The 15,864-nt window shown below is 41.2% G+C and overlaps 1 protein-coding gene across 3 annotated transcripts in view; it reads right to left on the reverse strand.

Annotated features, from left to right (window-relative positions):
- ARHGAP24 (Rho GTPase activating protein 24) overlaps positions 1-15,864 on the reverse strand; it is a 250,779-nt gene that overhangs the window by 117,923 nt on the left and 116,992 nt on the right. The gene's annotated exons all lie outside the window — the stretch shown is intronic.

The raw sequence follows: 15,864 nt of genomic DNA on the forward strand, positions 1-15,864 counted from the left end.
TAGGAAGTTGCATATGTGAGGCAGGTGAATTCACCAGCCAGGTCTCTTGGCTGAAGCCAAAGGGGGTGTGGATAGACAAGGACCCTCAGTTTGTGGGGTGCACACACCCAGTTCCTGCTCTGGACCCTTTTCCCATAGCACCCCACGGAGGAAATACAGAGAAAACACTGACTGCAGTGTGCCAGGCTGCTGGCTCTAAGCCACAGCAGGCACAAAGAGAGTCCCATCCAAAGATATGCTTGCTACAAGCAGAGACATGTCAGAAAATCTCTGTGATGGGCATTGAAAGCCTTTATTACAACTTTACTACCTTAAGAGAAGTGGAGAATTTTAGCTGTGCATACTTCTAGTAACATCCAAAGACAAAAACAACTCCTGTAACCCTCACAACATTTCTGGGGCTGTGTTGAAGACACAGCTTATTCCCTCTCCTTTGGTCTGCTCACACCTGGCATGGATAGACCACACCTTTTCTCTGAGAGGTCTTTTTCATTTTTAGAATCTACAGCTCCTCCTAGTACCATTTCAACCCCCATCAGCAAGCACTCCTCAGTGAAATTATGCTGGGATGGCTGTCCAGGGATAAATTTTCAGAGCAGCATCCTAGGAATTGTATTAGGTACAAACTCTCCACCATTGTTAACAGGAGATAACATCTACTTAGTAATATTCTCCAATTATGGCACAATGGGGCCCCCATCTCCAAAGTAAACAACTTACATAACTTACACATCTTAAACACAGAATACATCAAGTAAGGTCCTTATCCCTTGACGAATCATTGAGTCCAACATGCGGCACTATTTTCCATAGTAGTTTTAACCAAATGCCTAAATATGTCAGACCCCTCACTTAAACAGCCCTAAAGATATCCCTGTACATGAAAACCATCAATTTTGTTACCCAGTATTCATTGTTATGACCTGGAGTCTTCATTACAAGCAGAACCATTTACAATTATTGGGAAGTCAAGACAAGTGGAAACACTACAGTTTTCTCACAAAGGAATTCTTACAAAATGACAGGAAAGAGCCACCTGAAAGAACAGGGAACAAATGTTTCACAAAATAAGTATTTGTTCCAGCTGATGCGGAGTCTGGGCTCTGTACCAACTCGTCAGTGCTGTGTGCCAGCAAGAACAGTGTCATCACAGGAAGGGAAAGAGAGAGTGCACAGCGATTTCGTCAGAACATACAGAATCACCTCCATGAAGCACTGTGATGCTTGCTGCTGCTGAAGGCCGATGAAGCAGATTTCATCAGAACATACAGAATCACTCCCAGGAAACACTGTGATGCTTACTGCTGCTGAAAGCAGATGATGCAGCACAGCTGTCTGCTGAGGTGGAACAAGCAGCAGGTATTAGCAGTCTTGGGCAGATGTCCCCACTCACTGCATATACAAATGTATCATTAGCATTGTGCCTTGGTCCAACAGCCCCGTTCAGAGCGATCTTCCTTCATTCCTGCCACAAGCAGCATCCCTTAACAGATGTCACACTCCAAAGTCTTCTGTGAAATACCTTATTAGGCCACCAAAATATCATAAACAAAAAAGATTATGTGAACAGGAAAACATAAGTCATAGTGCATTTCAAATTCTCATATTAACAGCCCAAGAAAAACCAGGAAATAATAGGAATACATTTTTTCTGAGACTTATGGGAGACCAGGAATAAGAATCTCTAAAAGGCATTTTAAGTACATGCATTTTTGTCCTGTGTAACAGACCATTAATACTGGTATAAGACTTTATTTCCCTCTCTCAGACTGAGCTGGTTTTACCCAGAAGAAGCTCCACCCAGCACACTGGATGAGCAGATCACTCTTCATGCTGGAGTTTCACTGTCCTGAGAGCTTGCACCACTGAGGGCACACAACATATTCAAGCCAATCACAGTTCTTGCTACTCAATTAAACAAAAATACAAAATTAATGAGACCTAGCCTACAGCACTGTAGACTAAAACCAATTCATGAGATAGTAAATGAAAACTGCATTGAATTTGCTGTCAACTCACTAGCAACAGGCACACTGCAGGCTCAGTACAGTGTGATGTTTTCTGATTCTTTGATGCAAAACTCTTACCATTTACAGGGAGCTCTCCTAATGATGGATTTTTGAGAACATAGAAACAAAAGTGTTTTATTTATAACACCTGTGCCTTCATTTCATAGATGAAACCTATTCCATCTACTAAAATGTAAACCCTAAAGCCACACACAACAGCTAAGTTAATATGAAGAGAAACCAGACTGTAACACCATACAGAACACTGCCACAGTTTATAAAGCAAATGTCCTCAAGTGGTGTTTTTATTTCACTATTTCCAGAACTATTATTGCAAACATCAGTGCACATGAAACACTTCAATATACGTATGTGAGGGGTTTTTTTAAATTAAAAAAAAATAGTTTTGTTTGTGCAACATGCACTTGGGTGCCCAACTCCAGTGGAGAAAGCGTTAAGAGAGCAACTGCAGCTCTCTCACTTCCCATTCTGTCTCCTTTCACACCCATCTGTCTGCCTTCACCACACAGCAACACTTCCCCCTTGCCAAGCTTTGTAGCTGTCTGCACCACTGCACTGAGGCTGTCTGGAGTGTCTCTTTGCTGAGTTTCCTGATGCCCAGGGAACACATCTGTACTGTAAAAAGCTCCAGCTGTGGGGTATCTGATACAAACGGGGTCCCCAGATCGCTGTTGGTCCCCTTGCTCAATTGCATTTCTGGGTTCTTCAGGTGCAGCATTAGGCCCATCCTTACAGCCTGGAGAGTCCCATGAGTATGGACTATCAGTTTGTTGCAAAGCTTCAACAAGTTCAAGCTCTGCTTTCTGCCTTGAGTACCTTCCAGGGGGAAGTCGGAGAAAAGCAACCAGATGAAAAGCCTTAGACACCTAACAAGACAGTGATTTGCATACAAAAGAGGAAGGTGATTTCCAGAGGAAACACACGTTTAACTTGGCTGTCAGTGCCATGTGTGCATGCAAATGTTCCACCATGAGGCAGCTTCACATTGCTTCACATCAAAGTCTTCAGATCATTCAAAATATTTAAAAAATCGCAACCCAAGACTGCAGATTGGAGCAGATTAATATTTTGCTTTCAAAAAAGAAAAACAACAAAACCAAACCAGCATGGTGCCAGCAGGAATCAAGACATAAAGACATACACTCTATAAAGAAATACTGGAAAAAGGGAAGTAGGAGAAAGATGTGGCCCCGACCCAAGTCCCTCCTGGCTCCCATTGCCATTCTGTTTGCAGGCTCTGCCTCCACCAAATCAGCAGTGTTTTGCAGAGCTCCTGCTGCAGTATGCCCGAGTTATTTTTCCATTTCCAACACTTCTGTCCTTACCAGGGCAGTTCTGCTTCTCTAGCTGAGCATTCAGAATGACTCACAGCATGCAGGAGAAATCTGGAATGCTCAAGAAGCATTGGCCTTTTCCCTAACAGAGTAACAAGCCCATTTTCAAAGGAAATTCTCACACACACGTATTTTTCTATAGCACACTGTTGCTTCAAACCAAAGATCTCCTAAACAGCAGAGCAGCACATTTGCTAAAACCAAAAATCTGCATAAACTAAGCGTTTAACTTGAGAAAAAAAAAATCTGCTCTCTTAAGTAAGTGCTTGACAAAACACTGTAGTGCAGCAAGAATGACATCAATCTACTTTGGATTAGTCTCACAGCATGATACAGTCTTGCTCAAATAAACGTTTTATCCCATGCTGGTGCCTGAAAACATTTTCAGCACCATTCAGCAGCTGAACTTCAGGAGGAAGCACGGAAGAGGAGACAGGATGGCCACTGCACAAGTGCTTCATGAGGAGCAGCTGACAGATGGTGCTTCTGTTTGCACGCTCCGTGTGACACACTGCACCAGGGAAGTGACCCTGTGCCTCCTGCTGGCTCTGCTCCACCACCCTTCCCTAGGTGCATCTCCCCTGCCTTATTTCAACTCGGTTTTCTGAAGCAGACTTGCCACCTTGCCCAGGAGATACCAGGTTTTGCCCAAGAAAGCCTATGATACAAGGAATTGCAATGCTTTGAAGATGCTGACTGGCAGATGTGAAGACAAATACATGATGTTAAATATCTCTGGATGGATTTTACTCAAAAAGCAAATAGAGACATGAGGCAATTAAGCGCTTTCTTGCCAAAATAATGTTTTCAGGTTTTATCCTTCTCTGGGGCTATTTGGTTGCTGTAGTTTGTCCTGCTACCCCTTAAAAAAGGATGAGAAGTACACAGTACTAGCAACTGTATAAGATGCTCTTCTTGTCCTTCCAGTTTGATTATTTATTATTTTATTTATTTTATTTATTTATATATTATTTAAAGATCACTGAACTCTACTTTGACTTTTATTTACATATCTGTTTTTTGTGGTTTCATGGAAAACTCATCACATCAGCTCTCAGAGAGACAGTATGATCATCAGCCAGGGAAGAGGCAGCTGATGGAGGGGATGAAGAGGCAGAAGGAATCTTTGGGTATTTGTGTCTTCTGTATGACTCACAGCCACATCCAACACAACAGTGTTCTGTGGCTTCTTTTGCCACTGTTGCTGTTTCTGCAAAGTCCGGACTGTCAAACTTTGGAACAACAGGGGACTTAAGCTCAGATGGCATCTTAAACTGAAAAATGCCATCTAAAAGAATGAAAAATATTACTTTTAAACTGAAAAATACTACTTTTAATGAATAATCCTCTCAACATCACTCGTATTTACAAGGTCACCACCAGAAAGGAATCTACTGTATTTCACAGAGAAGGCTGTTAATCAATGTAAATTAAAGAAAACACATGACATGTGTATACAGACGTGCACACCTGTGAATTCAAAAATAAGTGATGCATAGCAAAGAAGGAGAAAGAACATGCAAGCTATCAGCTATTTATAAATTCTTGTTCCTCCCATTGCTGTTTCTGCTCTTAAGCTACCACAAAAACAGCTCTCAGGTCCAAGGGAGCCCTTTGCACTGCCAAGAGCCCAGAGACAGAAATCCACTCATACTGAGGTCAGTAATGAATGAAACCTGCACTATGCTCACCACAAGCAGTTTGACTGCACGGGTTTTTTAAAAACTCAACTTTACTTCCACCATTACAATTCATTTCCAAGATCCCAATGAAATCACTTGCTGCAAAAGGGCACAGCAACTCTGAAAGCCAGCCCTTTCATCTGACTGCCTACAAAGAAATATCTGTATTTCAAACTGGGCCTGAGCAAGTTCTCCAGCTGGCTCCAAACCCTGGGTCAGCACAGATTTTTTTAATTTTTATCACAAGAATGGATTTTTATACTATTTAAGGAACTAAAGCACTGGAGGAAGTATATTTACTGCAGGAGGTGATAAACTCCTTGGCTTGTAGTTACTGCAGCCATTTACAGTTTTGCAATATGTACAAGGAGAAAACAATGGCTGGGGATGACTTTTCAGATTTTTAGGGGGTAACATGCCACGAATGAAGCAAAGAAAGAGAAAGCACAAAAAAAAACCCCAAACCAGGGTTGGTTGGATGAAATTAAGCCATTACACAGCATACATTTTTCTGGCATAAATACTGTGCATTTGACATTTTCTTGTCCCACTACGTTAACACATTTTTAGAGTTTGTTTCTGTTGAAGAATGAGAACTATTGTTTAGTTCTCAGAAACTCTGCAAACAGGAGCCTAGAGAGATCTTTTTTTTCCTTTACTTAAAGCAATGTTCAAACCTACCTGATAGCTTAATACTAAATAAAAAAAACAGGTAAATTCCTTCCCGTGGTGGTGAATAGCATCTCTACCATTTGCCTGATAGGGAGCACCAAAACATTTATTCTGACATGAGAGACAGAACTGACAGTTTTATTACTATGTGATTACAGTTTCTTTAATGATTTTTCTCCTTCTCTCCTGCCAGACATTTCACTTCATGGTTGAGTGCTTCTCTGCTTGAGAGAAACTTCTTTCCTCAAGAATGAAGCAATTCTGGCTTGAGCAGCCACCAGGCAAAAAATTCCCTTATTTGTCCCATAAGAGAAAGCAAGCCCATGCCAAGTTAAGCTATTGACAGCACAAAAAATTAAGTTTGTCCAAACCCAGAGGCTGGATCCATACTGCATGCCTATGGTTTTGATTTCTCTAGTAAGGGCAAGAGAGAAGAAACAGCTGGGATAAGACTGAGCTCCAGTAAGAGAAGAGAACAGATCACAGGGTTCAGGTGCAGGAGGTGCCCTCCTGTGGATCCCACTCTGCAGTTTCCATATTCCTCACTGAAATGTCCCTTGGTACTTTCCAAAGGCTGAGGAAAAAATAAGATGCATAAATAAATTCAGAGAGTGCAATGAGTTTAAGAACTCATGAACACAAGCTGAGAGCATCATTAAATGCATACATGGAAGTTCTGATAAAATTTGGCTTCATAATGGTCATTAAATTTTGATCAACATACAAAAATGGAACTGGGTACTACTGAATTTTTTAGGTATTTTTATTACAGAAAAAAATACTTTCAATAGCTCTGGTCAGCTTTTAATTAGATAAAATTCGATTTTTCCAAGACAAAAAGCCAATAAGGCACCAGAACACAAAGGACCAAATCCTGCTTTACAGATCTCTTGTGCAAAGGAAATTTACCAGCTTCCAGTCCTGAGAACATCTAGGTCAAAACAATGCAATTATTCCCCAAAAGGATAATATTTGACAAGAGGAAAAGTTCAGTTATAACCTCTCATTTATCTACAAAGCTCTCCAGTGACAGTCTGGACAGATACAGCAACACTGTGGCCTATTTAGAAGTCTGGTTGACCTGAGTTCCCGGTGAGACATTCCTGCAGGGCAGAGGAGTCCAGGAAGGCTGGACATTTTTCAGGGAGGAAATCTTAAAGATGCAGAAGCAGGCTGTCCCCATGTGCCAAAAGAGAAGCTGGTGAAGAAGACGTGGGTGAACAGAGAGCTTTGGCAGAGAGGGAAAATGAAGGAGAGTTTATGATCTTTGGAAGCAGGGGCAGGCAACTCAGGAGGAGCACGAGGATGTGGTGAGATTATGCAGAGAGTAAATTGGAAGGCCCAAAACTCAACTAAAACTTAATCTGGCTACTGCTGAAGAAGACAAATGATTGTATAAATGAAGTAAAAATGATTGTATAAATACATTAGCAACAAAGGAGGGCTAAGGAAAACCTCCACCCTTTACTGGATGTGGGGTAAAACGCGGTGACAAAGGACGAAGAAAAGGCTGATCTACTCAATCCCTTCTTTGGAAACAGAACCAGCCAGCATGGATTTATAACAGGCAGATCAGCTAACTTGGTTTGCCTCGACCACAAGGAAACCCCCTTAATGTGTGAGGAAAGGGCTGTCGATGCTTATCTAAGACATTAATAAAACCTTTGACACAGTTCCCCACCACATTCTCCTGCAGAAACTGGCTGCTCCTGGCTTGGATGGGGGCACACTCTGCTGGGTTAAAAAGCTGCCTGGATGGCTGGGCACAGAGAAGGGTGTAAATGGGGTTAAATCTGGCTGGCAGCTGGCTACAAGTGGTGTTATCTGCTGGAGAGTAGGAAGACTCTGAAGAGGGATCTCAACAGGCTAGATCCATGGGACAAGGCCAACTCTATGTTTTTTCCAGGAAATCTATATATGGCCAACTATACCACCTAGGACAAAATTTCCATAACCCATTTCAGTAAAGGTCTAAGTTGTTGCAGATTTCCTAAAAATTACACATAAAGTGCAACTTTTACAGCATAAAAAAGGTGGCACAGAGAGATGTGGAAATGGGACCACCAAAATTCCACCAGAACTGGTTTTCCTCCTGTGCAAATACTCTTGTCAGCTTTTGTCTAGCAAGAACATCCCAGGGAAATCTGCCTAACTTATCTAATCTATTATCTTGCAGTTTTTTATGGGAAGAAAAAAAAATCAAGTTTCACATGGAAAAATTTCAGATGTTAATGGCAAGGGTTATGTATTTGTTTTGCAAGGTTTTTTAATTACATTATGCCTGTTGCTTTAACATCTATAGACATTGTTTATATTTAATCTATACAGTAAATTTTCTATGAGCACGGCTTATAAAGTGCACTACACACTACAAACACCACAATCACACAGAATTATCAGTTCATTTAGCTTTCTGGCATTTGTGTAGGGTACACTGTTGGTACTTGTTTAAGGGATTACATTAAGTAGCAGTGATTCTATCTCAGGGGGAGACTAGGGTCACGTCTTTTGTGCTATCCACATAGAATAGGTGCCACCTAAACAAACAGCACAACTGAAACTCTGATTCTCTGATTACAAACTACTTCTCCTGCAGTACCATTTGTGTGCAGCAGCTATTTCCACGTTTTACTTTTAGTTCAGCATCTTCGTTTGCTTCATTCACTCTGTGATACTGTTTCCAATTTGAAACTGAACTTCTTGGATAGTTTCATTTTTATAACTGGTCAGAATCACACACTTCTACAGCTTTTGTATGAGACATAGCTTTCATTATTAGTCTTATTAGTGTATTAGTAACATGTTTTTTGAGGACAAGGCTTAAATTACAAGCTACGTAAGAAAAGGTGCCAAGACAATCCCCAATTTACAAAATCAAAGGCAGAGTTTAGGAGGAGCTGGTTTAGGTCAAGTCAAGTACCAGTGACTCAGTTCAGCTGTGCAGAATGCAGGCACATTTCTGCAATTCTGCTTGCACAAGTTAGGGTGAGGGGTTTTTGTGTGCACGTGGTTTCTTCATAATCTCCAACTGGTACAATGCACATTCAGAACTATTTCAAGCTGGGGCAAGTTGTTGACATCAGTTCAACTCCATGAACTGATGTGCCTCACAAAACCAACCTAGGGAAAGGCAACAACCACTCAAGGACCACCACAATCAATTCCTCTCAGTGCCTGCTTAATTGACCTATTGTTTCCCCTTGGATATCTCTTCTGACAGTTTGCTACTCCAGGAGGAATTTACCAGGTGCACAATTAAAATACCACAGTCATAGGATAACATATCTATATTGAAAATATAACCATGGGGAAAAAAGGCTACTTTTCTTTTATCTCAGCAGTTTGGCTGTAAGGACACTATGGGAGATCACACCAAAGCCAAAGCTGAGCCATAGAGCTGCTCCCTCTGTATGTAAAAGTTTACAGAAAGACTTGCTCCTGCACCTTACCAGGGTCTGTAGGGAGGCTAGCCTTTTTAATTAGAGGTATCTTTTAAAAATAGCCAATATTTTTCAAGAATATGCTGTCTCAAAATAGCACTTACTTCACTGAGAATAAATAAGACTCTCATAATCTAGATTTTTAAACTGTTCTCTGAGTAACACCACCGAAGGTATTTTACAACATTTTGTACATGTAGAGCAAGAACAACTGGGTGTACTTGGGCTTACTACAGCTTTTTAAAATATAGAGACTTAAATATCAAACCATCATTTATCTGCTTTTCCACAGGACAGCGTGACAAGCTTTCTGCAGACCTGTTGAGGGGGGTGTATCTTGCAGAGTGCCAGACAGTCTGGAATAAAAATGGATTCAGGGTGACTGGAGGCCAGCATTATTAGCTGCACTCCAGCAGCTGCTCTGTTCCAACAGTATTAATATAAATACCTTAGATTCCATGTTGCTATTTTAATAAGTTATCAAAATATAAGTGACCATGAAGGCCTTCACGGTCTGCAGGAGAAACTACAGAAGCCTTTATAAAGCAGGAGGACAAAATACTGTTTATGGAAGAGGAGAAACCAAGCAGTGTTTACACAGCAGGTGAACAGAAACAAAGCTCCAGGTTTTCTGGCAAACACAGGGATATTTTGGCCACTGAACTGCTCCCTGCCTGGAGTTATTGTTGAAAAGAGGCCTTTCTTCCAACTATTAAGAAAAAGTAGCTCATACCAGTCATCTGCTGTCAACACTTTGGAATCTGCTTTTTTTGAGAGACAGCTCCAGACGGTTTAAGCATTTCTAGATGCACATTTATTTCTGTTGCACATTCGCTTTCTCCAAAGTGAAAACACAGGGCAAACATGTCAAGTCAGCCCACCGATATGCAAGTAAAAACTTTACTCTGGAGCTGAACCAGAAGTGGCCCCATTTTCTGGCATGCTCACAGCTACAGAGAATAGTGACTCCAGCTGGAGCTGGGATCATCATGGGAAACCCAGGTACCCATGAATTAGGATGTGACAAGAAAAAGAAGGGTGTCTCAAGTTTATAGTAGTTTGTGAAAACTACCACACTGTTTTATCTCATGGGACAAAACATAACTGAGCCAAAAGCAAAACAGAAAAACTTCTGAATTCTAACACCCACTTAAGTCACTGGTTTGAGGATGCTTTCACAAGCTGCTTTCTGAAGCCAGAACACACAACGAAGGTAACCAATGACATTTCATTACTATTTTTAAAGGGTACAATTTTACAATGCCAGTGATTCCACCAATGACTGTTACTGATCGTGCTCCCAACTTTGCCCATGTACTCACAAATCTCTACACAGCTTTCTCCCTTGCTATTCTACCTCCTTACCCACTGCTTTTACTCTTTCTAGCTCCTTTCTGCCCTTCTACAACATCAGTGAGCTTCAGTCTGATCACTGCATAGCTTAGGAGTATTGTTTACTGAGCCAGAAATGTCTTCCACATCCACAGTAAATCAAAGTCAATCGAGGACCTACAGAGCAAGCATCCAGTATGCTTCTGGATGGAAAAAAAAAGAAGACAGGAAAAAACACCCTGTTGGGGTTTCTCAGAAGAGAAGGTTTTGGGGAGACCTAGAAGGAGCCTTGCAGTACCTAAAGAGATTATACAAGAGGTATGGAGAAAGACTTCTGAATACTTTCCCCACCTGCTGCAGAAAAACCTTCACCAACCTGTCTTAATGCACTCAAAGGCTTTCTCTCACACACATGGAAACATAACATCCTGGTACATTCTTGGTTTATTCTGAGAAACATAATCTTCCATTTAGAAAATCCAGAGCAACTACTTTCTCATTAACCTAACAACATAACATGAGGATGGGCGTCCTTTGACTCCCAACAAAACACGCTCTCCCCGTGGCTTTGGACAAAAGGCCCACGTCCTTGTGGCTCTGCTGCACAAAAGCCACATTTAAGATTTAATGGCTCCTTCACTGGTTTGCCTGAATTCTAATTAAAATACCAGAGCAACACCAGAGCTGCTCCACTCAGAAGCATTTGCTACATGATATCTCAGAGTGCCTGAGATAAGGGAAATCTCAGCAAAGGAAAGTGACAACATTAATTACACTTTTTCTGTTAAATACAGAACAGTTCATTAAAAGCTTTAACAGGTGGCAGGTTTGGCAGCTCTATTGTGTGCAGGCTCTAGACAGATTTATCATGCCTTTCATTTTAAAACATTTATGTGAACGCATTTGCTGAGATAAATTATCTTGTTCACAAAAGCATCCTGATCAAGGCTGCTGTTTGAAGTGTTACATCAATCAAATCATGTTGTAAAAATGTTAGCATCAATTTTGACAAACAGCATCTCATATTTATAGTTTTGGTGCTCTCTCCATTAGTTTCCCTTCCAACTTAAGTATTTTGTACGTTTTAGATCTACAACAGTGAAGGAAGTGCTGAATACAAACTGGCTGAGTCATTCAGCATGGCTGGACGGATACCCCGGGGAAAGCAGACAGCAGGCACACTGCTGCTGTCTCATAGCAACCCAAAAAAGACATCGAGACTCACAGGCAACTTTTGGGAGGTTCATGAGGGATTGAAATTAAGGGCTGCTTTCATGGAAAGGCAAGGTTTCAGCCATTCCAAGGTTTTTCATTAGGCAGTTGTCCTCAGAAGCATTTGTCTGAAGGGGAAGGAATTACACTGCTGTGGTTTCCACTTTTGTTGAGAAACTTTTTTGTGTAGGCACTCAGATGCACAAAAGCCAGGGTCTCACATCCCAGGCCCCATCCATCCAGCTAGGAACTTTTCACAAAGACTTGTTATTCAGCCCAACAAACATTTAAATATATATACTACAAAAATCCAGTCCAACTGAGAGTGCCACTGAGCAACAGCCTAAACTTAAAGGAGAGAAGACTTTCAGATTAAGTTTCTGCCTACATCAGCAGAGGTGTCTGGAGTGAGACTTAGAGCTACGCTGAATGAAGCAAATTATCAAAATTTCTACTGCTATGATCCACTGTCAGAGCACCAATCAAGAAGTGGGAGTCCATGGAACACACTTAGCAAAACAGAGCAAGAAAGCTCTCCAGCCTGAGAGCTCCACTGAATTAAAAGATGACAAACATACAGTCACCCAAACACAAACAGCAGCAAGTTCATTTGAAGCCACAGAATCCATCCTTTTCAGCAGGGTCTTCTTAAGGAACAAAAGTTTTTCCACTACTATGAATTAGAAACTCATGTCTAAGCCATCTCCTTTTCCATCTCCTAAGAAGAGTTTGCATCAATGACTGCTCCAGATCACTTTTCTCTTTTAAGGAGAGAAGATCAACTTATGTAACAATATTCCAACTCTAGGGGGTTGAGTAGGTTTTCATTTTGAAACACAAATGTGTACCACAATTTAACAACCTCCCTCTAAGGCTTGCACTCCCATTTACACAAAGATTTCAGGTTCTGAGTGCTAAGAAGAACTGAGGATAAAGAAAATTATTTTCGAACGCAAATGGCTTTATGATCTAAGAAAACCAGAGCAAGTACCAAAGCCTGTAAACATTCCTGTCCAACATTCAGTCCGCAGTCCTTGTCACTGAGTTTCAGGGCCTTTTAACTGATACACACTTCTTTGGTACTACCTATTCCAGACTTCAGGCATTTCTGACCAAGATGCCTCTTAAATATGAGTGCCAGTCAAACAAATGACAGACACCACCAGCCTTGAGGGATTCTCATCCTCTATTATTAAACTGAGAAGTTTAATAAAAAGTTAGATAAGTTACAGCATCTATCCAAAGGACAGATGTCTATCACAGTCTCATGTGATAGACACTGTCAGAATTTTGGGGCATCTGTCCTTCCTCATTATTAATATCATACAAGTATCAAGGGAATTGCAGACTCTCCTGGTCCCTGCTGTCTTGTGCAATGCCTTTGCTACAAACAGACATTTGAAAGTAAGACAGCAGATGTCAGAACAACAACCACCAAGCCCTTTTTGGCACTTAAACATTTAAAAACTGTTTCTCCCATCCACTATAAACTCCTGAATTTGCTAATCTTAATTTCTTAAACTCAACTACCCTCGTTCCCAGTGCAGAAAAAGGACTCATTTGATAAACCCAAGTTGTATAAAGGCACTGCCATTGACCTGCTGTATTCAAGTTTCTTGCACTAACCAGTACAGCACCATCTCGGTTTCTTCTCTACTCCACTGTGTTCTGTACAATTGTCACAAACTTCAGCTGTTAAAAGAGCCAAATTATTTTTATGTCCTTTGCTGCTGATAGAGAATTAAGTGTCTTGCTTAAAGGCAGTCTGGCAAGATTCCTCTGAACACATTTTTACCTTGTTTGGTCTATTAAAAGAAACTTGGAATGGTTCTTGATGGAAGCTTATATCAATGGCTGCACAGAAAACAGGGTTCAACCCATTAAAAACTAGCTGAGCGCTGCCATCATAGAATTGGACTCAGCAGGCAGCAGGAGCTTCTTTTCCCACATCACTGACTGTCCAAGCTGGAAAGGGAATGAGAGCAGCTCCAGAAAGCCAGAGACACTTATGGAAATATATTCAGACTGCCAACTGAAGAGTAAGGAGGATTTCAGGAATGCAGTTTGAGGTCATTCAGTTTTTCTCTACTACACAAGCCTGTCGAAGAACTAAGAAAGCCTCTTCCCCCAGCAACAAGTCATGTTGTACATGCTGCTTATTCAGCTGCAAATACAGCTTTTATCCCAGAGGTAATGGACTTAGAGAAGGCTATTCTTAAGCACTAATACGCTAAAAGGACTCAATTATTTTAATTTCAAGCCTAATGAGGCTCTCCTGTGAGCTATTCATTTTGCTACTTCCATGAGCCATGCACACTTGTACCACATCCAAGTAAATAAAAGGAAGGAAGAAAAAAGTCATCATGACTCGGCCCTGTTAATGGACACAGACCTCCTACAGTGCTGAAATTCCCTTTCAACAGCAAAACAGGAAGATCATCAAAAGCCCATCACCCACACAAAGGTCAAGCTGTAGAAAAGGCTGATTATCACACAACTGCTTATCGTTCCTAATTGTTTGGAAAATTTTACAGCATTGAGACTGAGTGTGGGATGGAACAAACTTGAATTCTGGTTTTCTCAGGCCACTCATATTGACCTGATCATGATTAGTCTAATGCACAAGTGCTCCTATCTGACAAGATCAAGAGATTATGTGAGATTACAAGGAACTGTTACTCGTGTGTCACTTGGTGAATGAGCCCATGTGGGGATACACACTCACTGTACCTTCCCCTGTGGCCACCCAAGAACCTTTGAAAACACACAAGGGGTTTGGTTGCTAACCCCTGGAGGACAGAAAGCTATTTCTGGTCTTTGAAAGCAAGGTGGAAGACAGGCTTTATTTTGTGTGGGGAAGACAACCCTACTATTTTCTCAATATCTGTGCGCTTTCTATATTCTATTTCTCCATCTACCAAACAAATTTATTTAAGTCTTGGCTAAGTCAGGTAGTGATGATACAGCCTGTGCTGCTGCTAAAACTTCTTAAGGCTTTACTGAAAACACAAAACAAACGCAAGGAAAAAAAAAATCAAATTAAGACACCATGATTCAGGGCTGCACTTCATGCTACTGACATCAAAATAAAACTTCCAATTCCCAAGTCACTCTTATTTGATTTGTGCCCCTCTAGCTCTGTCTGGCTGTTCCTCATGTAATGCTGGTCCAGCACATAATGCACAGTGTGCTTCTAGATCCCTCCTCTCTCTTCTGCCATGACAAAATGGCTCTCTGAGCCTAATGTGATTTCCTGCTAGCTCAGTCCTGACACCTGAAATCCTTCAGCCCCTTTTTCTTTTCCTCATGGCTGTTTACAACACAGAGGTGGCAGCCTGTGCAGGATGCCTGACAGACTGGAGAGCAGAGTGATGGCCAGTGGCAGAAATGCACCACCATTCCATCTCACCTCAGCTGCTCCACAAAGCCTGGAAACCTTTTTCTACTCATTTTGTTTCATCTCATTCCCACTCCCATCAATTTTCCCAGCAAAATAAACTATAATAAAGTTCTTTGCAAAGTCCTCAGACTCTAAGGCTACTACTACACAGCCACCATGTTCAGAAATGTCCATCTTATCAAGAAATGGTAAGAAGGAAATCCAAATGTCTGAAAGACCCCCTTTCAAGTCCAAGCCATTGCTGAAGCTCAAGTTCTTCTCTGCCAGCCAGCATGACAAGCAGCTCAGCAGGCACTGAGCACTTACAGTTCAGTTTTATTTCCACATGGTCACGTGCTTTCTTCAAACTAAGAATATTTTCATTGTTAATGACTTAATGAGGTATTTTAGTTATCTGTTGTACCATCAGGGCTGACATGATAAAGCAGTGAACTGTAGTTTTAGTTTTTCAACTTGTCTGAGAAAGGAGACACTTTTTTCCATACAGTCTGTTTTCACCTGAACACTGAAAACTCACCAACCAAGCCCTCAGAAGGTTACCCCAAATTTCATTTCCACATTCAGGTAAGTAATTTTAAGCAAGCAAAAAGCAATCTGACTCCCAATCTGAAGGCGCAGGGTAGTGAGGTAGTCTTTCACAAGTCAGTGTAAACATAGTAAGAAATGAAAATTAGCCTGTGAGAAAACATCAGCCGCTAGTGTGCAGCAGAAATGGAAGCAAAATCAAAATTGCCTTATAAAAGATAGCAGTTACCTACTAAA

The sequence above is a fragment of the Ammospiza nelsoni genome, chromosome 4 (genome assembly GCF_027579445.1).
Source record: "Ammospiza nelsoni isolate bAmmNel1 chromosome 4, bAmmNel1.pri, whole genome shotgun sequence".
NCBI classification, from domain to species: Eukaryota; Metazoa; Chordata; class Aves; order Passeriformes; family Passerellidae; genus Ammospiza; species Ammospiza nelsoni.